Source organism: Puma concolor, chromosome C2 (genome assembly GCF_028749965.1).
Source record: "Puma concolor isolate L17-30 chromosome C2, mPumCon1.1.hap2, whole genome shotgun sequence".
Classification (NCBI taxonomy): domain Eukaryota; kingdom Metazoa; phylum Chordata; class Mammalia; order Carnivora; family Felidae; genus Puma; species Puma concolor.
Genome location: NC_141675.1, coordinates 110,140,511 through 110,163,578, shown reverse-complemented (window position 1 = coordinate 110,163,578; position 23,068 = coordinate 110,140,511). Strand labels below are relative to the sequence as shown.

The 23,068-nt window shown below is 36.9% G+C and overlaps 1 protein-coding gene across 1 annotated transcript in view; it reads left to right on the top strand.

The window, feature by feature from the left end:
• Positions 1–23,068, top strand: part of ZPLD1 (zona pellucida like domain containing 1) — a 139,236-nt gene that overhangs the window by 507 nt on the left and 115,661 nt on the right. The window lies entirely within an intron of this gene.

The window sequence follows — 23,068 nt, the reverse complement described above, 5'->3', positions numbered from 1 at the left end:
TTTCCAAACCACTGTTTTGATACAACATAATGGGAAATTGGAGCAATTATTCAGATAATATGTGCAAATAGTGCATTTTCACCTTTGGTTTATTGAAGACAAATCTTCATCTTCTTAGTCACAGTTTTTCCTGACTTGTAGTACTTCTTGCTAGAACCACTAACTTTGCTGAGATTCTACTTCAGTTGTGCTTCACTCCCTCTACATCTTGTCTTGAAAGGTGCCTGCAATCCATTAGTTGCTGGCTAGCTATTCATTGTTTTTAAAGCTAATTATTTTCTTTGTAAATATACGGCAGTATAGTACAGCAGTTAGAACATGATCTAGTGTCAGACTGTCTAAATTCACATATTGCCTCCCCCATTCGATGGCTGTATGCAACTCACTCAGCTCTCTGGGCTTTCATTTCTTTGTCTATGAAATGAGGATGATAATATGACCAATCTCGTGAGCTAATATATACCTGTGCAAATTTGTCAGAACACTGAAATGCTTCACATTGATTGATAAATAGCTAAAGACTCAGGCCCCCAGGATGCCTCTCCTTCTCAGTGCAGCTTTGCTCTTCCCTGTGATTCTACTCAGTTGAGGGCCTCTAGGATGCTGTCCCAACACTATGTGCCCTATCTGTCCTCACAAGTCAGTGCCCATGTTGTACCTGTTAATAAATGTTTTTATTTAACATCACCCTATTTATACAGTTGTTGCAAATTTTAGATTATTTCATATATTTCATATATTTAATATTTGATACATTTTAATGATGTTAATATATTTAGAATAGTACATAGTGCCCATTAAGCACTGTCCAAGTTGCTATTATAAATAGATTGTAAGTTTTACAAGGCAAGGGCAGTATCTTCTATGTATTTTGCACATTTCCCTAAGCACAGTGCAGTAGGTGGGCAATCTCTTCATTCTTTTTTTAAATTAAATTAAGTCAAATTAAATTTAACTAAATTCTAACTAAATTAAATTAACCAAATTTAATTTTCTTGTGGTCAGAGCACAACACAAGATCTACTTAGTAAACCTTTAAGTGTACAATACATTATTAACTATAGGCTAATGTTGCACAACAGATCTCTAGGCTCATTCACCTTGCATAACTGAAACTTTATACCATTGAAAAACAACTAACTCCCTAGTTTTCCCTCTCCCCCAGCTCCTGGTAACCACAATTTTACTCTCTGTTACTATGAGTTTAACAATTCTAGATACCTCATATAAATGGAATCATTCAGTATTTGTCCTTCTGTAAATGGCTAATTTCACTTAGCATATATGCTCAAGGTTCATCCGTGTTGTCACATATTGCAGAATTTCCTTATTTTTTTGAGGGTGGATAATCTTCCATTGTACAAAAATACCATATTTCTTTGCATTCATCTGTTGATAGACATTTATTTCTTTATTAATTTTTTTAATGTTTATTTATTTTTGAGAGAGAGAGCATGAGCAGGGGATGGGCAGAGAGAGAGAGAGAGAGAGAGAGAGAGAGAATCTGAATCAGGCTTCAGACTCTGAGCTGTCACCACATAGTCCAACACAGGGCTTGAGCCCACAAACCACGAGATCATGACCTGAGCCCAAGTCAGATGCCTAATCCACTGAGCCACCCAGCCTCCCCTGTTGATGGACATTTAGGTTGATTTCACGTCTTGACTACTGTGAATAATGCTGCAATGTACATGGGGACACTAATATCTCTTTGAGATACTGATTTTAATATTTTTGGATAAATACCCAGAAGTGGGATTGCTGGATCATGTGATAGTTCTATTTTTGATTTGTGAAGAGATGTCCATACTATTTCCATAATGGTGGCACCATTTTGCATTCTGACCAATAGCATGCAAGGGTTCTGATTTCTTCACATCCTTACTAACACTTAATTGTCTTTTTGATTATCTTGACAGATGTGAGGTGGTATCTCATTGTGGTTTTGATTTATATCTCCCTGGTGATTAGTGATGTTGAATATCTTTTCATATAACTGTCTTTGGAGGAATGTCTATTCAATGACTTTGTTCATTTAAAAAAGTCAGTTTTTTTGGTTGTTTTGTTTGTTTGTTTGCTATCGAGTTGTAAAAGTTCCTTGTATATTTGGAAATGATTTTGCATCTGTGTTCAGCAGAGATATTGGCCTATAGTTTTCTGTGGTGTCTTATCTTTGTCTGGCATTGGTAGCAGGGTAATGTTGGCTTTATAAAATGAATTTAGAAGTGTCTCCTCCTCTTCAATTTTTTTTGTAAGAGTTTGAGAAAGATGCTCATCAGTTCTTCTTTAAATGTTTGATAGAATTCAGCAGTGAAGCCATCTGGTCCTGGGCTTTTCTTTGTTGAGAGTTTTTGATTAATGATTCAGTCTCCGTATTAGTTATAGATCTGTTCAGACTTTCTGTTTCTTCATGATTCAGTCTTGGTAGATTGTATGTCTAAGAATTTATCCATTTCTTCTACATTATCCTTGAAATTCTTGAGTTTGGAGTACAATTTTTCATAGTAGTCTTTTATGATCCTTTTTATTTCTGTGGCATCAATTATAATCTCTTCTTTCACTTCTGATTTTATTTATTTTAATTTTCTCTTTTTTTTTCTTAGTAAGTTCAGCTAAAGACTTCTCAATTTTGTTTATATTTTCAAAAGACCAACTCTTACTTTGGTCAAAAAATTTCCATTGTTTTCTATTTTCTGTTTTATTTATTTCTGCTCAAATCTTTATTTTTTTCCTTCTGATAACTTATGGCTTAGTTTGTTCTTCTTTTTATGTTCCTTGAGGTATAACATTGTTTATTTGAGATCTTTCTTCATATTTAATGTAGGCATTTATCACTATAAATTTCCCTCTTAGTACTGCTTTTACTATATCATAAAAGTTTTGGTAAGTTGTGTTTTTGTTTCTATTTGTCTCAAGATATTTGCTAATGTCTCTTTTGACTTCTTCTTTTAGTCATTTGTTATTCAAGATCATATTGTTTAAGTTCCACATATGTGTGAATTTTCCAGTTTTGCTTCCGCTATTGATTTTTGGTTTAATTCCATTGTGGTTGGAAAAACTACTTGGTTTGATTTCAGTCTTCTTAAATGTGTTGAGATTTTTTTGTGAAGTAACATGTGATCTATCCTGGAGCATATTCTGTGTATACTTAAGAAGAATGAGAATTCTGCTGCTATTAGGTGGAATGTTCTATATATCATTCATTCATTTATACATTTTTTTTATTCATTTAGTCAACAAAAAAATCTGTCAAGTACCTTCTAAGTTACAGACACTGTTCTCAATATTTGGAAAATGTTAGTCAACAAAACAGACAAAAATACCTGCCTTCATGGAACACACTTTCTAGTTGGAGGAGACCTAAAATAAGCAATAAATGTGAAAAGTAAGTAATGTACAGTATGTCTGAAGTGATAAATGTGTTGACCCTTGACTACCAAATAATCTGATGAGTAAACAAAATTAAATTTATTTGATCTATTGTAGTAAGGGCAAACACTACCTTGACAGAGGTGTGGTAGTGTCTCAAAGGTGGCAGATTTGTAAAGTGCGTTTATCATGTTTGGGGCCTGAAATCAAGTGGTTTAAGATGCCTCTTTCAGGGTGCCTGGGTGGCTCAGTCAGTTGAGTGTCTGACTCATGATTTTGGCTCAGGTCATGATCTCACAGTTCGTGGGATTGAGCCCCATGTTGGGCTCTGTGCTGACAGCATGGAGCCTGCTTGGGATTCTCTCTCTCTTTCTCTCTCTATACCTATTCTACTTGCATTCTCTCTCTCTCTCTTTCTTTCTCTCTCTCTCCTGTCAAAATAAATAAACTTAAAAGAAAGATGTGTCTTTCATGGTGGGAAATTTACTGGGATTAGACAGAATTTGTAATATAATAACATCAGTAGAAGGATTCTTGAAAAGTAAACTCTTGTTTGATAAGTGTGAACAGTCTATTGCCTGATAGGAGAGATAATCACCCAGATGAGTACTGTCTGGTTTAATCAGTTTGCATTTCCTGAAGCAAAGAGTGAAGCTGTTTATTGGATTATAGTTTTATCTTCTGGGGTAAAAATGTGGTATGTCATGTTCATATTGGGGCGTCAGGTCTCAGTTTTGATGGGTGAGCTCTGTGGATATAGATGGTCTTAATTTTCAAATGCTATGGAAGAAAGAAAATGGAGAACATCAGATAAAGTGATTGAGATGTCAGAGAGGGGGCACATTATGGCATTAAATTGGGTAGTCACCATTGACCTTGCAGTGAAGGTGAGATTTGAATAAAGACTTGTAGATGGTGAAAGAGTTAGCCAAGTTGGATGTATAGTTTATTTATCTACTTTATTATATTTCTCTAGATTTAGCCTGGGTCAAAGTTTAACCCAAGCTGAGTTCTATATTTTGTAGTAGTCAAAAAATCCTACTTTGTCCTTAATTTTTGCCAATTTTTTTTTCTTTTTTAAAAAAAGTGTTTTAATGTGTATTTATTTATTTTTAAAGAGTGAGAGTATGAGCAGTGGAGGGGCAGCAAGAGAGGGAGAGAGAGGGAGAGAGTCTCAAAAAGACTCTGTGCTGCCAGCACAGGGCCCCATGTGGGGCTCAACCCACTAACGGTAAGATCATGACCTGGGCCGAAGTCAAGAGTTAGATGCTTAACCAACTGAGCTACCCAGGCACCCTGGCAAAATATTTCTAATGGAAAATGTATTTTGGGTTTGAATTTCCTAAAAATTCTCTCAGTACTCAGCTTTATTCCAGATGGAGAAGGCTGGTTTAAATGTAGGTAAATAAGAAGCTCAAGGAAGGGTGAGGTGTTAAATTTAAACATTTGTCATAAAGTCAATTTTGAAATTCTTTTCTCCTTTAATCTGAATTTCAGTTAACTGAGGTGTGCTCTAAATCTGCAAATGAGACATTTTTTTCTTTTCCTAACCTGACTTAATTTCTGTGCATTAACAATATCCATTCAAATAACCGACTGATAATTTTTGCTTTTGTTTAACAAAGCACTATATTCTCCATTTTTCTTTGTCTCCATAACTTTCTTAGAAATTAGTTTCAATATTTGCATTTTAAGAAATATTATTTCATGCTGTGGGTAATTTTTCTTCTTTTTCAATCTTACAATCTTGGTGACAGCTTAGAAAGATTTACATTGTCCCTAACCAGTATCGTGGGAAAATCTACCTTGAAATGGATCCATTTAACTTTATCAATAGCTAATGTAAGCCAGGTGCATACTTTTTGTTCTTTCCATAAGCCACTATATTCAAAAAGGAAATAATTGGGAATGAATTATTCTCTTTTATAATTCAGCAAGAGATTTTTTAAAAAAGTTTTTCTTTCCTTTTCACAATGAAGAGTAGTTGTCACAGCAAAGCTAAAAACCACCACACTGCAGTCCAGTGTTAGATTTATCTTTGGACCATGAATGGACTTTTCATTATTGGGTAGATTACTGAAACATAGATGTACTCTTTGTACTAACCATATGTTATTAAGGCACACTGTATAACCCTGGGATTCCAAATGAAAGAGACAACACATAGGGTAAATTACATCAGATATGGGCTGAAGAAGGGAATTTGTGATTCCATTCTTCCCGTAGGTATAACTATATAAATTCATCCAAATTCAATAGAAAAAGAATCTTGTTGGTCTCCCAATGGACTATGAGTTAAAATTAGAGCAGGTACTGATCTGCTAATTTGCACTGCTGAACACACAGTGGGTAGTCATTATAATATTTGTTGACTGATTAATTGACCTCTATTTTTGCAGTTGGAGAAGCAGATGAGTGATATATCATCCTGATTTTGTCCTTGGCTCTGTTACATGAGTTTATGCCACTTAGTTTTCCATTACCATGAACCTTCTACCCTAATGTATCCTTGTGATCCTGGGCTCAAGATCAGAAGTGAAGGAAATTTCATTCTAACATGGAAACATACATTTCAGACATTTTCTCATTAACTACTAGTTCTATATCTTATTAATATTATTAAGTCTTTAGATTTGTGCTTTTATTCCCTAGTAAAATTTTACCTAAATGTTTTTTTTCTTTTGTGCCACTATCTGTGTTATATTTGTGTAACAACCATTGATTGGAATCTTCTGAAGCATTATTATAGCTCTGTCATTACTTGAAATTTCCAAATAAGGAAGCTGGGGATTAAAGATGGAAAGGAAGTTGTCTAGTTTAATAAACATAGGTATTATTTTTTCAAATACTCTAAATGCCAGAAGACTTACTGATATAATTATCCGTGTTCATCTACTTACCAACCATATTGCCTCCAAGTTCCTCAGGGACAGTGAGACATTTCATCTGAATGGGGCTTAGATGTCACTGGAGGACCACTATTTATTTCATTATTCTTTGGTGGCCTAACCTAATTTATCCTTTACAGTCAAGAGGCATATCTTCTATTAGAAACACTATCAATAAACTTCAATATCAAGAGTTTCCTAATATCCTCGAGATTTGTACAACCCACAGCTAGCAGAGAACTCAGAATCTTTAGTGCCTTCTAAGAGATTGTCTGCTGGAATTGAGTATGTACACAGCTAGGCTAGATTACTATGCTTATAGTCAAACATCAGAATAATTTTATTAATCTCACACATGCTTGTCATGGTGTAATCTCTTGGAGACTTTTTCTAAAGGATACAGCAACCCAGTCATTATCCCAGTCAACACCCATTGGTAAAATGATTGGGTAGAATCTGTGACCTGTTGCTAGCTAATTCTATGTAAGCCTTCTGTAGCAAAGAGGCTCAAGTGAAATAATTCATCGGGGTTATCTAAAGAAATAAAGGCCTATATTGATTTTATTGCTTGTGTATACCATCAAAAAGGGAACTATTACAAAATTCCATATAATTCAAACTAGTTTTAAATAAAATCTATCATCTTGCAAATTCCTTGGCCAATTATTCCAACAAGTAAAACAATTTTCATGCTTCATGGAAAAGAAGATTAATACTTTTACAAGTCATATTTTCCATATTTACTTGTATTCCATTTTTCCACTGATTTCCTTGTTCAACCTAATTTACCCTTGTGCCCATGGGGTAATTCTAATGTACATTGCTTTGGGAAGCCATCATAAATTTCTCTTGACATTAAAATTGCTTACAAAAATATGATTGCTGTGTATTCAAGTTCAGTATAGCTATGAGTTTGAGGTCAGTAATTACTTCTGCTAGACTTCCTATTAGGAACTTTACAGCGAGAGGTGTTCACTAAAAAGTAAAGTAAACAAAGTACATTTTCATGTCAGAAATGCATTTTACTCTTGTCATGGTTAAGTGATAGTGAATAATAAATAGATGGGCAGAAATAATATTACTTATTTGCATTTAAGAAATCCAATCATTGCCAACTGTGTCCACCCTATTCCAAATTGCTCCTCAAGGTCCCTGAATTTTTCAGGTCATCCGGGCCACCCAGGGCAAAATGGCAAAGGAGGTAAATTTGCCTTGACAAAAAATTCCTCCTTCTCTTGCTTGCAGTTGGGCTTCTGCCTTCATTACTCCTTTAAGTAATAACTCCATTCATTTATTGTCTTTACATTTAGTGTGAATTAAGTTCATATCTACTTTTCCTGGAATATTTTCCTTTTAATTCTGTTCTCTGAATGTGTTATTGGAGACTTTGCCTACAGTTCCAAGAAATACAGGATTCTGATCAGTTTCTGTTACGCAGACTGGATATATGTTAGTATTCATTTCAAAATCTCTCTAATTTCTTTACAAGGAGCATATAGTATTAGCTGCAGTTTCTCTCATAATATCCTCTTTTCATTCCAGAATACACTATGACTAAATGTATATTTATTTGCTTTAAATTAAAAGAATATAGCACCTTTATGTATATTATCCCTTCAGTAATTGTTTTTCATATCTCTGTTCATATTTCACCTTTAAATAAATAAGTTCTTCCTTTTCTAAATTTTGCTTGGTCTCCTCTCTGTTACATTTTCACACATCTATTATTTTAAACATTTTTTGGTGATACACTATGTATTCTAAAGAAAAAACAGCTGTAAGCAGGTGAACTTGAGTAATCTCTTATTGGTCAATAACACATTAGAAATAATGATAAAACTCATAATATTTTTATTTTAAATGAAGGACATAATATATCAAAGATAAATATCAGTATATATAAAAATAAAGACAAAATTGGACAAAGAGACAAATTTGAGTTAGGAAAAAAAGCACTGAATTTTAAATGCTTTTCCATCTTCCCAAATGATGATTAACATGGCATTATTGGTTATGAGGGCTCAGCAATTTGGGAAAAAATTGCTCTTCTTTCTCAGTGCTTTAATTAGAAGAGGCAAATAAGATAAGCGCTCCATTGAAATACAATGAAGTTCTCTTCCTTCCGAAATGCTTCTGTGGTGGTGCCCACTGTGATTTCATCTCAGTCTTTCAGGCTCCACCCTCAAGCATGGTTTTGTTGCCCTGGTCATTAATATTGACATAAAACCATCAATACACAGGCTAACTTTTATAAATAGAATTAATGTATTATTAAAAATTCTGGAAGATAAAATGCTACATACAATGACAGTCTTCAATTTACCCAACCTTTCTCTGCTTCTCTCTCCACCTTTACATGCGTGTGTGCACACATTAGCACACGTGTGCATGCACACACACACACACACACACACACACACACACAGTGTCATACATGGAGACCCTGAGAATATGGTATATCTCTAAGTTCACTGTAAGTAATGCAGGTGATTGCTGGAGTTTACCAAGAAGCAGGCTTTGGAGAATTAGTAAATGTCCCTAGAAGGGAAGGGACAATACCTATGCCATAGGTCTTAAGCAAACTTCTGAGAATGTATTCATGCCATGTCCACATACTCATGTCAGAGGTCTGCCTTGACTTATTTTGAGAACCACTGAAGCTCTGGAGCTCTTTTTATTTTCAGGGACTCAGTTTCCTTTGGGTTTTATCCTCCCAACTTGCATGAACACACGTTTCTTTTTTTTTTCTTTTTATTTTTTTTTACTGTTCAATTAGTTTTATTATTCTTTTTTTAAAATATATGAAATTTATTGTCAAATTGGTTTCCATACAACACCCAGTGCTCATCCCAAAAGATACCCTCTTCAATACCCATCACCCACCCTCCCCTCCCTCCCACCCCCCATCAGCCCTCAGTTTGTTCTCAGTTTTTTAAGAGTCTCTTATGCTTTGGCTCTCTCCCACTCTAACCTCTTTTTTTTTTCCTTCCCCTCCCCCATGGATTCCTGTTAAGTTTCTCAGGATCCACATAAGAGTGAAAACACATGGTATCTGTCTTTCTCTGAATGACTTATTTCACTTAGCATACAGTCTCCAGTTCCATCCATGTCTCTACAAAAGGCCATATTTCATTCTTTCTCATTGCCACATAGTACTCCATTGATGAACACACATTTCTATCCAATGTTCTCAGCTTATGTTGCATATTCCTTGCTGTATCTGAACAGTGTGTCTATGTAGTTGTCACACCCTTTATATTGACTCACATCTCGATCCTCTTGTTCCTGCTTGCCTAGCTTGTCCACTGGTGAATTCACTGGATCTCGCCACTTACAGGATTCACTTACCCATTTTCTCAGACGGCGCAAACCCTAGTTACCATGCCAACCCTCCCAGATAGATCATAGACTCGTTTCTTGATAAACATGTAATTAGGAAAGAATTTAAGAAGCTCCATTCTATCCATTCCAGTTTGGCTGGGAGTTTGCTCTGGCGCATCTTCCTTATCTTTTGACTGAGGATACAGTCATTGAACCATTCTTACTATGAGATTTATCTGGAAAAATTTTTTTTTTCTGATGACTGGGACTTTCACATAGTTCTTTCATCAAAGTTCTTTCTAACAGAGAATAGGCCTGTTGCAACTGATTTCCTGAATCCAGGATCACTTTCTGTGCCTCCATTTATTATACTGAGCTTCTGTATGATTGCTATTTCATGTTTTATACTAAAATCCCTCATCTTCCCTTAAAGACTGGGAGCCTCACTCCTTCCCAAAGATGGAGGACAGCTCCTAACATCCAGCAACTCACCTTGATGTCTATTGTCAATGTGGGTTTTAGAGTATCATTACCACCTGGATACTCTCATCGCTGTTTTTCACCCACCTCTTGGCACATTTCATACTCCTTAGAAATTGAGGGCTTAGCAAATGTGCTTGAGACTACATAATCCCTTGGCCACTGTGTCTTGCCTTCCCAGAAACTGTCATTTTCAAAACTTTTTACCATGCCCGCCCAGTTCTATGTCATGCCAATTCGGCCTTAGATATGAGAACATACATCTTACTTCATATGCTGAAACACTGATAATATTTCATAGAGATTTGAAGGTACTACTGATATAGAGACAATCTTCTTTTTTGAAATTTATGGCAGAATAGAATCTTCAAGAAAGCTCACTTTGGTCTTCCCTACCACTGTTGTTTCATCTTCTTAGTTCATGCAACTGTACTTTTGCCAAGTCCGCCATCTCTGATAATGCCCATTGTCTGTGTATCAATGGCTATCTTTCTTCACCAAAGTCAGAGATGTGCAATTGCTGGGTAGGCAAGGCCTCATACTATTCTTGGAATGAAACTTGATTCAGAAGGATCTTTATCTTTCATTAAGACAGGAGAACTAGACACTTGGTTTGCTTTGATATACATATGTGGAGTGTGTGTATAGGTTTGTGTGTGTATGTGTGTGTGTGCACATATATATGATGGAATATTATTCAGCCATAAAAAAGATAAGATCTTTTTTTTCAAAAAAATTATTGTCTATTTATTTATTTATTTATTTATTTATTTATTTATTTATTTATTTTTTCAATATATGAAGTTTATTGTCAAATTGGTTTCCATACAACACCGAGTGCTCAACCCAAAAGGTGCCCTCCTCAATACCCATCACCCACCCTCCCCTCCCTCCCACCCCCCATCAACCCTTAGTTTGTTCTCAGTTCTCAACAGTCTCTTATGCTTTGGCTCTCTCCCACTCTAACCTCTTTTTTTTTTCCTTCCCCTCCCCCATGGGTTTCTGTTAAGTTTCTCAGGATCCACATAAGAGTGAAACCATATGGTATCTGTCTTTCTCTGTATGGCTTATTTCACTTAGCATCACACTCTCCAGTTCCATCCATGTTGCTACAAAGGGCCATACTTCATTCTTTCTCATTGCCACGTAGTACTCCATTGTGTATATAAACCACGATTTCTTTATCCATTCATCAGTTGATGGACATTTAGGCTCTTTCCATAATTTGGTTATTGTTGAGAGTGCTGCTATAAACATTGGGGTACAAGTGCCCCTATGCATCAGTACTCTTGTATCCCTTGGGTAAATTCCTAGCAGTGCTATTGCTGGGTCATAGGGTAAGTCTATTTTTAATGTTTTGAGGAACCTCCACACTGTTTTCCAGAGTGGCTGCACCAATTTGCATTCCCACCAACAGTGCAAGAGGGTTGCCGTTTCTCCACATCCTCGCCAGTATCTATAGTCTCCTGATTTGTTCATTTTGGCCACTCTGACTGGCATGAGGTGATATGTGAGCGTGGTTTTGATTTGTATTTCCCTGATGAGGAGTGACGTTGAACATCTTTTCATGTGCCTGTTGGCCATCCAGATGTCTTCTTTAGAGAAGTGGCTATTCATGTTTTCTGCCCATTTCTTCACTGGGTTATTTGTTTTTCGGGTGTGGAGTTTGGTGAGCTCTTTATAGATTTTGGATACTAGCCCTTTGTCTGATATGTCATTTGCAAATATCTTTTCCCATTCCGTTGGTTGCCTTTTAGTTTTGTTGGTTGTTTCCTTTGCTGTGCAGAAGCTTTTTATCTTCATAATGTCCCAGTAGTTCATTTTTGCTTTTAATTCCCTTGCCTTTGGGGATGTGTCAAGTAAGAAATTGCTGCGGCTGAGGTCAGAGAGGTCTTTTCCTGCTTTCTCCTCTAGGGTTTTGATGGTTTCCTGTCTCACATTCAGGTCCTTTATCCATTTTGAGTTTATCTTTGTGAATGGTGTGAGAAAGTGGTCTAGTTTCAATCTTCTGCATGTTGCTGTCCAGTTCTCCCAGCATCATTTGTTAAAGAGACTATCTTTTTTCCATTGGATATTCTTTCCTGCTTTGTCAAAGAGTAGTTGGCCATACGTTTGTGGGTCTAGTTCTGGGGTTTCTATTCTATTCCATTGGTCTCTGTGTCTGTTTTTGTGCCAATACCATGCTGTCTTGATGATGACAGCTTGGTAGTAGAGGCTAAAGTCTGGGATTGTGATGCCTCCTGCTTTGGTCTTCTTCTTCAAAATTACTTTGGCTATTCGGGGCCTTTTGTGGTTCCATATGAATTTTAGGATTGCTTGTTGTAGTTTCGAGAAGAATGCTGGTGCAATTTTGATTGGGATTGCATTGAATGTGTAGATAGCTTTGGGTAGTATTGACATTTTGACAATATTTATTCTCCCAATCCATGAGCACGGAATGTTTTTCCATTTCTTTATATCTTCTTCAATTACCTTCATAAGCTTTCTATAGTTTTCAGCCTACGGATCTTTTGCATCTTTGGTTAGATTTATTCCTAGGTATTTTATGCTTCTTGGTGCAATTGTGAATGGGATCAGTTTCTTCATTTGTCTTTCTGTTGCCTCATTATTAGTGTATAAGAATGCAACTGATTTCTGTACATTGATTTTGTATCCTGCAACTTTGCTAAATTCATGTATCAGTTCTAGCAGACTTCTGGTGGAGTCTATCGGATTTTCCATGTATAATATCATGTCATCTGCAAAAAGTGAAAGCTTAACTTCATCTTTGCCAATTTTGATGCCTTTGATTTCCTTTAGTTGTCTGATTGCTGATGCTAGGACTTCCAACACTATGTTAAACAACAGCGGTGAGAATGGACATCCCTGTTGTGTTCCTGATCTCAGGGAAAACGCTCTCAGTTTTTCCCCATTGAGGATGATGTTAGTGGTGGGCTTTTCATAAATGGCTTTTATGATCTTTAAGTATGTTCCTTCTATCCCCACATTCTCGAGTGTTTTTATCAAGAAAGGTTGCTGAATTTTGTCAAAGGCCTTTTCTGCATCGATTGACAGGATCATATGGTTCGTATCTTTTATTAATGTGATGTATCACATTGATTGATTTGTGAATGTTGAATCAGCCCTGCATCCCAGGAATGAATCCCACTTGATCATGGTGAATAATTCCTTTTATATGCCGTTGAATTCGATTTGCTAGTATCTTATTGAGAATTTTTGCATCCATATTCATCAGGGATATTGGCCTGTAGTTCTCTTTTTTTACTGGGTCTCTGTCTGGTTTAGGAATCAAAGTAATACTGGCTTCATAGAATGAGTCTGGAAGTTTTCCTTCCCTTTCTATTTTTTGGAATACCTTGAGAAGGATAGGTATTATCTCTGCTTTAAACATCTGGTAGAACTCCCCTGGGAAGCCATCTGGCCCTGGACTCTTATTTGTTGGGAGATTTTTGATAACTGATTCAATTTCTTCGCTGGTTATGGGTCTGTTCAAGCTTTCTATTTCCTCCTGATTGAGTTTTGGAAGCGTGTGGGTGTTTAGGAATTTGTCCATTTCTGCCAGGTTGTCCAGTTTGTTGGCATATAGTTTTTCATAGTATTCCCTGATGATTGTTTGTATCTCTGAGGGATTGGTTGTAATAATTCCATTTTCATTCATGATTTTATCTATTTGGGTCATCTCCCTTTTCTTTTTGAGAAGCCTGGCTAGAGGTTTATCAATTTTGTTTATTTTTTCAAAAAACCAACGTTTGGTTTCGTTTATCTGCTCTACAGTTTAGATTCTACAGTTTTTTTAGATTCTATATTGTTTATTTCTGCTCTGATCTTTATTAATTCTCTTCTTCTGCTGGATTTAAGCTGTCTTTGCTGTTCTGCTTCTATTTCCTTTAGGTGTGCTGTTAGATTCTGTATTTGGGATTTTTCTTGTTTCTTGAGATAGGCCTGGATTGCAATGTATTTTCCTTTCAGGACTGCCTTCGCTGCATCCCAAAGCGTTTGGATTGTTGTATTTTCATTTTCATTTGTTTCCATATATTTTTAAATTTCTTCTCTAATTGCCTGGTTGACCCATTCATTCTTTAGTAGGGTGTTCTTTAACCTCCATGCTTTTGGAGGTTTTCCAGACTTTTTCCTGTGGTTGATTTCAAGCTTCATAGCACTGTGGTCTGAAAGTGTGCATGGTATGATTTCAATTCTTGTATACTTATGAAGGGCTGTTTTGTGACCCAGTATGTGATCTATCTTGGAGAATGTTCCATGTGCACTGGAGAAGAAGGTATATTCTGTTGCTTTGGGATGCAGAGTTCTAAATATATCTGTCGAGTCCATCTGATCCAATGTATCATTCAGGGCCCTTGTTTCGTTATTGACCGTGTGTCTAGATGATCTATCCATTTCTGTAAGTGGAGTGTTAAAGTCCCCTGCAATTACCACATTCTTATCAATAAGGTTGCTTATGTTTGTGAGTAATTGTTTTATATATTTGGGGCCTCCTGTATTCGGCGCATAGACACATATAATTGTTAGCTCTTCCTGATGAATAGACCCTATGATTATTATATAATGTCCTTCTTCATCTCTTGTTACAGCCTGTAATTTAAAGTCTAGTTTGTCTGATATAAGTATGGCTACTCCAGCTCTCTTTTGACTTCCCGTAGCATGATAAATAGTTCTCCATCCCCTCACTCTGAATCTGAAGGTGTCCTCAGGTCTAAAATGAGTCTCTTGTAGACAGCAAATAGATGGGTCTTGTTTTTTTATCCATTCTGATACCCTATGTCTTTTGGTTGGCACATTTAGTCCATTTACATTCAGTGTTATTATAGAAAAATATGGGTTTAGAGTCATTGTGATGTCTGTAGGTTTCATGCTTGTAGTGATGTCTCTGGTACTTTGTCTCACAGGATCCCCCTTAGGATCTCTTGTAGGGCTGGTTTAGTAGTGATGAATTCCTTCAGTTTTTGTGTGTTTGGGAAGACCTTTATCTTCTATTCTAAATGACAGACTTGCTGGATAAAGGATTCTCGACTGCATATTTTTTCTGTTCATCACATTGAAGATCTCCTGCCATTCCTTTCTGGCCTGCCAAGTTTCATTAGAGAGATCGGTCACGAGTCTTATAGGTCTCCCTTTATATGTTAGAGCATGTTTATCTCTAGCTGCTTTCAGAATTTTCTCTTTATCCTTGTATTTTGCCAGTTTCACTATGATATGTCGTGCAGAAGATTGATTCAAGTTCTGTCTGAAGGGAGTTCTCTGTGCCTCTTGGATTTCAATGCCTTTTTCCTTCCCCAGATCCGGGAAGTTCTCAGCTATTATTTCTTCAAGTGTACCTTCAGCACCTTTCCCTCTCTTTTCCTCTTCTAGAATACCAATTATGGCGTATATTATTTCTCTTCAGTGCATCACTTAGTTCTCTAATTTTCCCCTCATACTCCTGGATTTTTTTATCTCTCTTTTTCTCAGCTTCTTCTTTTTCCATAATTTTATCTTCTAGTTCACCTATTCTCTCCTCTGCCTCTTCCATCCGAGCCATAGTTGTCTCCATTTTATTTTGCAGTTCATTGATCGCATTTTTTAGCTCCTCCTGGCTGTTCCTTAGTCCCTTGATCTCTGTAGCAAGAGATTTTCTGCTGTCCTTTATACTATTTTCAAGCCCAGGGATTAATTTTATGACTATCATTCTAAATTCACTTTCTGTTATATTGTTTAAATCATTTTTGATCAGTTTGTTAGCTGTTGTTATTTCCTGGACGTTTTTCTGAGGGGAATTCTTCTGTTTCTCATTTTGGATAGTCCCTGGAGTGGTGCAGGACTGCGGGGCACTTCCGCTGTGCTGTCTTAAATAACTTGCATTGGTGGGCAGGGCCACAATCAGACCTGACGTCTGCCTCCAGCCCACCGCTGGGGCCACAGTCAGACTGGTGTGTGCCTTCTCTTCCCCCATCTTAGGGACAGAATTCACTGTGGGGTGGTGTGGCCCGTCTGGGCTACTTGCATACTGCCAGGCTTGTGGTGCTGGGGATCTGGCGTATTAGCTGGGGTGGGTAGGCAAGTTGCACATGGGTGAGAGGGGCAGGCTCAGCTTGCTTTTCCTTTGGAGATCCGCTTCGGGAGGGGCCCTGTGGCACCGGAAGGGAGTCAGACCCGCTGGAGGGAAGGATCCGCAGAAGCACAGTGTTGGGTGTTTGTGCGGTGCAAGCAAGTTCCCTGGCAGGAACTGGTTCCCTTTGGGATTTGGGCTGGGGGCTGGGCGACGGAGATGGCGCTGGCGAGCGCCTTTGTTCCCAACCAAGCTGAGCTCTGTCATCCGGGGCTCAACAACTCTCCCTCCCGTTGTCGTCCAGCCCTCCCGCTCTCCCACCAGAGCTGTTAGCTTATAACCTTCCAGATGTCAAGTCCCGCTTGCGGTGGGAACACACTCCGTCCGGCCCCTCCGCTTTTGCCAGCCAGAATCAAGGGCTCTGCTTGGCTGGCAGGCTACCCCTCCACCCCGGCTCCCTCCCGCCAGTCCATATAGCACGCACCACCTCGCTGCCCTTCTTACCTTCTTCCGTGGGCCTCTCGTCTGCGCTTGGCTCCAGAAACTCCATTCTGCTAGTGTTCTGGTGGTTTTCTGGGTTATTTAGGCAGGTGTAGGTGGAATCTAAGAGATCAGAAGGACACGCAGTGAGCCCAGCATCCTCCTACACCGCCATCTTCCCAGGATCCCTCTAAAAAAGATAAGATCTTGACATTTGTGGCAATATGGACGGACCTGGAGGGTATTATACAAAATGAAGTAAATCAGACAGAAAAGATAAATACCATATGATTTCACTTCTATGTGAAATGTAAAACAAACAACACAAATGAATAAATGAACAAAAAACATAATCAGATCTGTAAATACAGAGAACAAACTGATGGTTGTCAAAGGGGAGGGAGTTGAGAGATGGGCAAAATGAGTGAAGGAGAATGAAAGATACAAATTTCCAGTTGTAGGATAAATAAGTCATGAGAATAAAAGGTACAACATACAGAATATAGTCAATAGCACTGTAATAACATTGTATGGTGACAGAAGATAACTACACTTGTGGTGAGCATAGCATAACATGGAGACTTGCCAAATCACTATGCTGTATACCTGAAACTGACGTAACATTGTGTCAACTATACTCAAATAAAAACAAACAAAACAAAACAAATAAACAAAATAGGAGAATTGCCCATCTTCTTGAGCATCATCTCAGACTATCTTGTTACTAAGCTGTCATTCTTTATTTTTTTTTTTTTAATTTTTTTTTTTTTCAACGTTTATTTATTTTTGGGACAGAGAGAGACAGAGCACGAACGGGTGAGGGGCAGAGAGAGAGGGAGACACAGAATCGGAAACAGGCTCCAGGCTCTGAGCCATCAGCCCAGAGCCCGACGCGGGGCTCGAACTCACGGACTGCAAGATCGTGACCTGGCTGAAGTCGGACGCTCAACCGACTGCGCCACCCAGGCGCCCCAAGCTGTCATTCTTTAAATTCAAATCCATAGTCTTACATTTTTAGCTAAGTTGCTACATAATTGGAGAAAAGATATCCCCCCAAAAGAAAGCTTTTTGGAAGAATATAGCACTCTCCTGTTCAAGAAGCCCTGAGAATATGCTGGAAACAGGGACTGGAATATTAATATATTGACTGCTTCACATTGTACAAAGGATATTATTTTTCACAATTTTGAAAAATGCACTCATGGAAATTACCTACGGTACATGTTTTAGATTGACAAAGTCAGCAATACGTTTCAAATAGCTCAAATTATTATACATATGTTATATATATGTATATGACAATCATATTTATTAACATTATTTATCATATCATATGCAAATCTCAATATTACAGAAAGATAAAAATAAGAAAATTTGTAAAACTTGGTATTATTGAAATCTGGTACCTGAAAATATAAAAATATATCTTAAGATGATACAGAAGCAAACTCATATTAGAATTAATATGGATTAGAAGCTTGATCCTCTGTTTACAATGGCTATGCATGTATTGCCACCATTAATGGGTTCTGAGTTATGGTTGGATTTTACAAAACTGAGCATTTATGAGATTCATGTGTTGATAACACATAGACATATCTGTTAATTATATTCTCTTATGAACTATTTCTATTCTCTCCTCCATTAACCTACTATTAGTTATCTTCTAAAAACACATCAAAGAAAATGCAATCTTAATTATTTTTTTGTCTAAATTAGGTGACTGTTGAGGAAATGTAATGAATTCGTATATCATATACATAATTTATCAATATATTAGTAGTTTTAAAAATAATTATATAGAATTTGTCGATGTATTGATTTATCAGGAGTTGTGAAATTAAAAATATTTAATGTCGGGTACCATTTGTCAAGTGTTTACCATGTATGAGGTATTTTATCTGTGTGAATTTGATTCATCCCACAACCACACTATGAGGCAGAAAATTATTTTTCAGATGAAGAACCTAAGATTTAGAGAGACTAAAGACCATGACCAGATTACTCAGATAATGAGGAGAGGACATGGGTCTTTACCAGGCTCTCATATTTTTACATGATTTTTTTACATTATTTACATCATTACTCAAACACTCCAGTCAGAGAACCAAGGAATAAGGCTCATGACAACTTATTGACATTGAGGACATCTGCACATCACCATTTCAGTATGGAAATATGCAAACAAAATCTAATCCTGATTAAGTATCCAATGGAAGTGATTTATAATTCAATGCCAATATCAAGTAGGGGGAATAAGAGTTTGAAGCTACATAAAGATATGAGGCAGAATAGCCAATGACACTCTACATTGGATTTCATACAAGTTTAACTCCAGATCAACATGTTAGCTGAGAATACCTCAGTTCACAGGGAGCTACTGTGTTAGAAACAGTAGGGACACAAAAGCCATTGGAAGAGAACAGATTTGGAAGCACAGGAATGGGTCTGTTTGTCAGATCACCACACACCTCACCCCAGGGGAGTCTAAGACAAAGACCAGTAAATGGAGGAAACACAGTAACTTCTAATGTCTTCACCATTATCAAGACCATTAAAGAGATGTAAAAAGCACAACAACTAACCACATTCATAAATAGTAAACTAGCCTTGGAGAAGGCAGTAAGAACTCAGTCTCATAAGTAACTAGATGTACGTTAATTTAATTTTATTGGAAGGAGAAGTAGACAAATATAAAACATTAATCACCATCTCAGGAGTGATTTATTTTGCATATATGCCTGCAGAGAGAAGGAAAGCTGTTTGCTTTTGGTAGTCTTCCAGCTCCTGCTTCCTTCTTGATCATCAGGGGGCTGCATTCATACATCTTCCATATGTCAATAGTAGATTAGCTCTGATGTGGCCATCCTCTGCTTTTGTGTGTGCAGCCAGAATCCACTGACGTTCATGGGCAGATGGTGGTGAGTTTGGTATTTGTGCTAAAACTTTATCACAAACAGTGTGATGCTAGAACTATGCCAGATGCCCAAGTTATTATTTCTCCCCTTTTGTGTATGAATGTTCCCCTTTCTCATTTACTTTCCCCCTACAGCTTTATTGAGGTATAATTGATATATAATATTACATAAGGTTAAGGTGTGCAACATGGTGATCTGCTATACATACATATTATGGATGTTTACCACCATAAGGTTAGTTAACATATCCATTACTCAGCATAGTTGTCATTTTTTTGTTTTTGTTTGCTTGGTGAGAACTTTTAAGATCTATTCTCTAAGCAACTTTCAAGTATGTAGTACAGTGTTGTTAACTATAGTCACCATGCTGTGCATTATTTCCCCAGAATTCGTTTTATGACTCCAAGTTTGTACCCTTTGACCACCTTCACCCATTTCCCCACCCTCACACCCCTGCCCCTGGCAACCACCAAATCTAAATTTTGTTTCTATGAATTTGATTTTATAACTGTGTGTGTGTGTGTGTGTGCATTTTTAAGGTTCTACACACAAAGGAGATTCTGCAGTAGTTGTCTTTATCTTACTTATAATGCCCTCTAAGTTCACCCACACTGTTGCAAATGGCAGAATTTTCTTTTCTTTTATTGTTGATTATATATTATACATTATAAATATTATATATAATATATATATGTATATAATTCACCCAGTGATGGATGTACACCTAGATTGTTTTCATGTCTTGGCTATTATGAATAATGCTGCAATGAACACAGATATCTTTTTGAGATAGTAATTTCATTTCCTTTGGATAACCTAGAAGTGGGATTGCTGGATCATATGGTAATTCTATTTTTATTTTTTTGAGGAACCTCCATACTCTTTTCCATAGTGGCTACACCAATTTACATTCCCACCAAGAGAGCACAAAGGTTCTCTTTTCTTCACATCCTTGCCAGCCCTTGTTACCTCTTGTCTTCCTGGTAATAGTCATTCCAACAGATGTGAGGTGATATCTCATTTTGGTTTTGTTTTGTATTTCTTTCCCTGGTGATTAGTGATGTTGAGCATTTTTTTTCATGTACCTTTGGACATTTGTGTATCTTTTTTCGAATAATGTCTGTTCAAGTCCTTTGTGAATGGACCCCTTTCTAGAAAATGTTGCTTTCATCAGAACTATGACTTTCTGAATTTACTGACTGACATAGATCAGTATAAACATTGTTTCCCAGTTGAGGGAATTACTTTCACATTAAAACAGATTGAGAAGTTCATATAATATATTGATAAAACATAAGTTTCATAATTAGCTTGATTTTTAGTCTACTTGAGTCTATCTGTATGAAGATTTTTAGAAATAAAAGAAAACTTAAAATTTAACTCAAGCTACCCAGGAGATAACAGTTTTACCTATACAAAAACCACCATATGTGGAGAACCCACCAGCAAAACCCAACATACCAAACCTGAAATCAAGAAGGGCTGTGGAGAGGAGGGTAGAGTTAGTGGAATGTCACTGGTTTGACTTTTTTTCTTTTACCAGAAAATACCCAGCCACAAAACCTAACCACAGGAAAAAAGATTTTACAAAGGGCTGATATAAGGTAATTGCCCATTTTTAGAATTATTTGGTCATAATTTTCAAAATGACCCAACTCCAAAATACAATTTCTTGTTTCAGCCTTCAGCCTTGCTGAAATTCATGTTTCTGATAGAAAGTTGTAAATTATATATATTCCGTAATGCATATTTTTAAGCTTGGGCAAATGAGAATCTGGCCTCTTAAAATTTATCAGGAGATTATAAGCATTTGTAACTATTTTATTACTTTTCAATACTTTGTTGCAACTCTCATTAGGCATATCCTTTGAGGGAATTTCCTCCTGAAAAACTTCAGTGAAGCATATTCTTACTTAGATTGGTTCTGTGCTCCTGAAAAGGTCAAAAGTGATTCTGGACTAAACATGATTATTATATCGAGGATCAGAATGGAGCCATATAATTTATCTTGATGAGTCTGGTATTTTGTATAGTTTGTAGAATACCTCTGGAAAAATTTTCCAAAATTAATTCTAATCAAGTTTTAAGTAATAATCTTCATTGGAATAAGTATTTAGTTCTTAAATACATTAACTTTTGTGAAGGACATTTCTCACTGGGAACCATATTTCAGTGTGTTTGTTAAAAATTCACTTACTTAAAAATCATTTAGTTTAGCAAGAAACCAAAAGCTATGCACTGAACTGAGAGTATCTAATTTTAACTTTCAAACTTCCCTAGCCTAGAATTAGCCATCTTTTGCACAAGGATGGAGCCTATCTCCTGGATTAGTTTATATTACCCTGGAGACAAGTATTAGAAAGCAATATCTTTTGTGCTTATAGTTGCTAAACCACAACCCAAATTAAAAGTAGTATTATCTGTGTGCCAAAAATGATGCAGGATGGAGAATTGCTACATGACAGTCAACCTTATCTTCTTTACAAATGACACAAAATACTTTTTGCTTCCCAGGAAGGGATGTAAGGTTTATTCTTTATTGAAAGTAAGCGAGAAAAATATTGCTATTTCCAAACTATAGGTAGAATTTGAAACACTTTAATAATACTTTTAAAAATGTTTATCCACTAAAAAATTCTAAAGTGCTTTCCAAAGAGCAAGGGAGTTAGAATACCTTAAAACACACAAATTGAGGGGTAACAATAGCATCAAATAACATATACAAGTCAGTATTTGTGTAGACAAACTAATGCCTGCTTTGCAGAAAGTCTAGAAATGTTCAGATTCTTCACTTAGATGTATTGGGTTTTTTAAGGAGAATGTTTCACATGACCTCTGGTCCCAGCACTCTTGGTCACACTGCGGTACTTGCTCTGGGTTTCCTGTTCAGCTCTGGCTTGTCATGGAGGAGCTCCTGTGGGCTCTCAAGCCAAAAGCAGCATCCAGACTCGTTCACTGTCCATGGTGCCCAGCGTGTCTTAGAGGGATTTGCTGATGCTGACGGTGTTGGCACCTTGAACTTTCTCAAGGAGATGCAACTTGAAGGAAGATTTACCTTTTACTTCCCCCAAAGAAATACTGGAGTAAGAACCTGAGCACTGGACTGAAGAGCAATTTGAGAAGATATTTGCAGTGCGCAGCATCACCTCACTGTTCTCTTCCTGGCCCAATAGCCTCATACCAAATTTGTGGGCTCAGCTCTCTCTTTTCCAATGATCAGGTCCTTTTTGCCCCCAAAAGCGCTTCTGAGTCCTGTAGGCAAGTAACTCTTGACTTTTAAGTGCCTCCAGTTATTCATAGCAGATTTGCCCAATTGCATAGTGAGTAAAACTCATCCTGTATGTGGTGACACTCCTGATTCAGAGTTTCTGTGAGCTAGCTCTTCAGTTAGCAGGGCTTTGTAACATTGAGGTGGTTGCTGTCTCCTATGACTTTTGCTCTAACCACTTAAGAATACAAATCAGAAGGTTGTAATGAAAATCATAATAACTCTCACAATGGGAAATTGCTAACATTTATTAAGTTCTACTGTATGCCACACATTGTTCCATATAGTATTTTACATTGAT